Source organism: Apium graveolens, chromosome 2, assembly GCF_009905375.1.
Source record: "Apium graveolens cultivar Ventura chromosome 2, ASM990537v1, whole genome shotgun sequence".
In the NCBI taxonomy this organism is placed as follows: domain Eukaryota; kingdom Viridiplantae; phylum Streptophyta; class Magnoliopsida; order Apiales; family Apiaceae; genus Apium; species Apium graveolens.
Genome location: NC_133648.1, coordinates 299,663,599 through 299,668,320, shown reverse-complemented (window position 1 = coordinate 299,668,320; position 4,722 = coordinate 299,663,599). Strand labels below are relative to the sequence as shown.

Here is a 4,722-nt window from a genome sequence, read left to right as displayed (position 1 = left end):
CTTGAGCATACCATTAATTTCATCAAGAGGAGTTTCAGTTGGGTCATAGTTGTCTCTTATGGTAGTTGACTTCAAATCCTAATTTTCAGGAAGAGCTAAAAGGAATTTTAGATTTAAATTTTTAAGATCATATTCCTTGTCCACCAGTGACAGATCATTCAAGAGTTTGGCAAACCTGTCATATAAATCAGTTAATGACTCATCAGCTTTTGAGTCAAAGTGCTCATATTCTTGAGTGAGTATAGTCTTCCTGTTCTTTTTGATTGCATCAATTCCCTGGCATCTTATTTCGGAAGCATCCCATATCTCCTTTGTATTCTTGCATCCAATTACCCTGTTTGACATGACATTATCAATTGCACTATGCAGCAAATGCCTTACCCTTGCATTCTTGGCAATAGATGATATATCTTCAGGTGTGTATTCACCTTTCTCCTTTGGTATGGTCTTTTTGGGTTGATCAACAACTGCAACAGAGAGCTTGGTAGGCTTATATGGCCCTTCATTAATTCTATCAAGGTATCTGGATCTGTAGCTTCCAGAAATATAGCCATCTTCACTTTCCATATGGTATACTCAAATGGTCTCAGTATGGGAACCCTAATAGTCTCATATCGACTGTGGGTTTGAGTGTTTTGAGTATCTTGAGTTTTGGTGGGCTTAGTTGGAGTTTATATTTCTTCAGACATGATTGTTTATTTGGATCTTATTGTATGTGTGTTAACAGAAAGGCTCTGATACTACTTGTTAGGTCACACAACACTATAGAAGGGGGTTGAATATAGTGTTTACACAATCAAATTGATTTCGAACACAAGTATGTAACAGTACTCAAGTATATTCAATATAATAAACTCTATTATAATAGAACAGTTATTATCTCTCAGTGATGAACAATATTACTAAGAGCTGGTAGGTTACAATGTATAATCTTTCTCATGAATAATAACACCTATAGTGTAAACCCTAAGCTGTGTTTATATAGTACACAGTTACAAGTTACCTCCTAATTGATATGGAATATAATTCTTTCTCCTAAAATATATCAATCAGATATTATCTTCTACAAGTCTTCTAGTCTTCTAACTCTCCATGCATATCTTCTATTGTTTTAGTCACGATCCTTTCCTGTAAATCAGCTGCTTTCCTTATCTGAAGTATCCGCACTTAAGTCCTGATATAAATCCTGACGGCCTTAAGTTCTGATATAAGTTCTGACTTCAGTAAGTTCTGATTTCCAGCAAATCCTGATATTAAGTTCTGAAACTACACACAACAGATTAGACATGACATCACAAATATATCTAACAACCCCCATTCTATCTTAATATAGCCCTCTTACGGGACCTTAGAATTGGTATCAGAGCAGTGCTTTTTAACGTATTTGCTAAGTGATTTGCAGATTTACAGGCACAACAAAATGTGATCCAGAATGGCGTATATTAATCCCGTTGGTTGTGCTAAAGGTCTATCAAGCTCACGACCTCCTCTATTCGATGGCACCAACTTTATAACATGAAAAACAAGGTTTCACATTTATGCTAGATCTCAAGGAGTCAAAATTTGGATGGCCATCAAATATGGTGTTCACATTCCTACCAAAACTGTCGATGACATCATCATCGAAAAGAAGGTTACTGAATACAATTTAGAGGAAGAAGCCACAATGAAATAGCCGCCAAGGAGGAAATGGTTCTCATAAGTTCACTTGTAGAAAAAGAATATAAAAGAGTAAATAATTGCAAGTCGGCATAAGAAATATGGAAGAAATTAGTGGTAACCTATGAAAGAACTGATAAATGGCATTTATATCAACTTAGAACGCATTGTAAAGGCTCGAATTGGTGTTTTTGTACTCAAGTTGTTTATTTTTTTAAAGTGTTTTTGTAGTGTTTTGCATTTCAGGGTATATTTGGAAGAAGGAATGGTTATTGCATTGATTTTCTATTAAAAGAGTGTTAGGATGGAGCCTCGGTCGAATGCATGAAAGAAACCAGCAGGTGAAGTCAAGAAACAGAAAAAACCAGTTTTTCCAGAAGCTCAGGGCGGCCACGCTGCACTTGGGAGAGGCCGCGCTCATTTAACAGAAACCCAGGGCGGCCGTGTAAGGTCGATTTTTCAGAATCCTGATTCTAATAGAAGACTGATTTTCTGGACTTCTGCTCTAATTGTGCTGGTATTTAAAGACTCTTAAGAAGACATTTTTCATATACGGGAGCAAGGAGAGAGCAGCAAGAAGACCTAATAACACAACACAATGAAGGAGAAGAAGATCTTGTTTCTACATGTGATTCTTTGCTTAAGTTGTAATCTTGGATGTTTATTTTCTTTATTATTTGAACCTAATACTCTTGTTAACGTACTTTGCAAGTATTATTCAGTTTATAGATATTTAGTTTATTTACCATGCTTTTAATGGAACCCATGGTGACGATGAGTTTGGTTATGAACTAATCATTATTGTGGGGTTGTAACAGATTTACTTATGGATTTCTATAGTTAATTTATTTCGATACCTAAGTGTGTGGTGATTATATGACATTCTAGTATTGGTTGTGCTTATTCCTCTTATATGTGTCGCGAACATATAAGATAGTGTGTTAATCTCTATTGAAGCGACAGTAAATATAGAGGTTTAAATCTTGCCATGCTAGCATAGGTTCATATATTTGTTATGCATGATTCGTAGGTAATTTTAACCATATTACTTGCCCTATGTAATCATGATAGATAACTTGCGCATTAAATTTTTATGTTGTCAAATTCTATAGACATATAGGGTCTCAACATAATTGGTCTCTATTCAGCTTCTATCTCTTTTGTAGATGCCTAGTAGTAGGGTATTCATACAATGACAGTTGGTGTTTACTAGTTTCGTGTTATCTGAATAGTTGTCATCACCATTGCATGTTAAGGTTAAGAACAATGACTTTGAATGAAGTATTTAATGAAGTTAGAATCCTATATTTATCTCATATAATTAATTCAATCACTTTTAATCTCTTAGCTAATTGCATGTTAGTTCAATCTTAGTTATAAACAACTCAACTTATTATTGTCTTAGCATTGAACGATAAACATACATTATTGCATAAGAGCATAATCTGGATTTAACCTAAACCAGTCTCTGTGGGTATAAATCTGATTTATATCTTATACTACTTGCAAACGTGTATACTTGCGTGTAATTTTAGCGCGTGTTTTCGCCCTAACAAGTTTTTGGCGCCGCTTCCGGGGACTCGGTGTTAATTTTTATTTTATGTGCTTGACATCAGTGGTCGTTAAAGTTCACTGACTCGGATATTTTACTTACTTGTTTGCTTGTTTGTGTTTCAGGTACTCTAGAGAGCGTTTATGCTAACGTATTCTCAATCTCGCAAGAGAACACTGGATAAAGCAGAGGAAGAAGTTGAAGTAGTTGAAGAAGTTTTTACAGAAGTTTAGAAAGATGAAGAAGAAGCGATCGTTGCAATGGGAGAACCAATAGCAAATCCGAAAGCTTTGATGGACTACTCTCAACCGAAGATCAATGACATTCAGTCTAGTATTGTCAAACCAGCCATCGTGGCTAATACTTTTGAAATCAAGGCTAGCACGATTCAGATGGTGCAGAACTCAGTCCAGTTTGGGGGTTCTCCAACGGAAGATCCCAACATGCATATTAGAGATTTCATCGAGATTTGCGACACTTTCAAATTCAATAATGTTTCTGAAGATGTTTTTAAGCTGAGGCTTTTCCCATTCTCTCTGAGGGATAAAGCTAAGTGTTGGCTGCATTCTCTACCACCAGGCTCTATTACTACTTGGGAAGATCTTGCTCAGAAGTTTCTTACTAAATTTTTCCATATGGCAAAGACAGCTGCAATCAGGAACGCTCATACTCAATTTGCGCAGCAATCGGGAGAATCTTTATGTGAAGCATGGGAGTGCTATAAGGAGATGCTTAGGAAGTGTCCTCATCATGGAATGCCTGACTGGATGATCATCAATTGCTTTTATAATGGTTTGGGGGCACAATCTAGACCCATGCTCGATGCAACATTAGGAGGAGCCTTATGGGCCAAAAGCTACGATGAAGCTTATGAGTTGATTGAAATGATGGCTGATAATGAATACCAGAACCCTTCTCAGAGATTACATCAAGGCGAGGTAGCAAGAATTATGGAGGTGGATGCAACTACTGCTATAGCTGCTTAGCTTAAGGCTTTAATGATGAAGGTGGATTCTTTGGTTAATTATGGAGTTAATCATATCATAAGTGTTTGTGAGCTTTGTGCAGGTACGCATGAAACTGAGCAGTATGCTAATTTTAGTGAATCAGATCAATTTATGAGCAACTTTTAGAGGTCGCAACAACCAGTTCCAGCCACTTATCATCCCAACAATCGTAATCATCCTAACTTCAGCTGGAGCAACAATCTGAATGTAGTGCAACAGCCTTATCAGCAGTATGCGGCAAAGCAATTCAACCCTGGTTTTCAACAACCGCAATATGCATCAAAACAACAAATCCAACTCCAACAACTACCGCATCGAAGTACAAGTCAATCTATTGAAAAATATGAATTCAAGGAGTTGAGGCTTATATGCAAGAGCCAAGCGGTTTCTATCAAGATTCTTGAGAACTAAATTTGTCACACCCCAACTTTACCAATAATTTAGATATAACTATTACAATATTTTAAAAGAAGTAAACATAACCAAATCCAAGATCTTACAGTT

The 4,722-nt window shown here is 36.4% G+C and overlaps 1 non-coding gene across 1 annotated transcript; it reads right to left on the bottom strand.

The window, feature by feature from the left end:
- Positions 1–3,861: 3,861 nt before the first annotated feature.
- On the bottom strand, positions 3,862–3,968 carry LOC141710305 (small nucleolar RNA R71). Its single transcript, XR_012570832.1, has one exon. It is a non-coding gene; the product is annotated as a small nucleolar RNA R71 (small nucleolar RNA).
- Between the last annotated feature and the right edge of the window lie 754 nt (positions 3,969–4,722).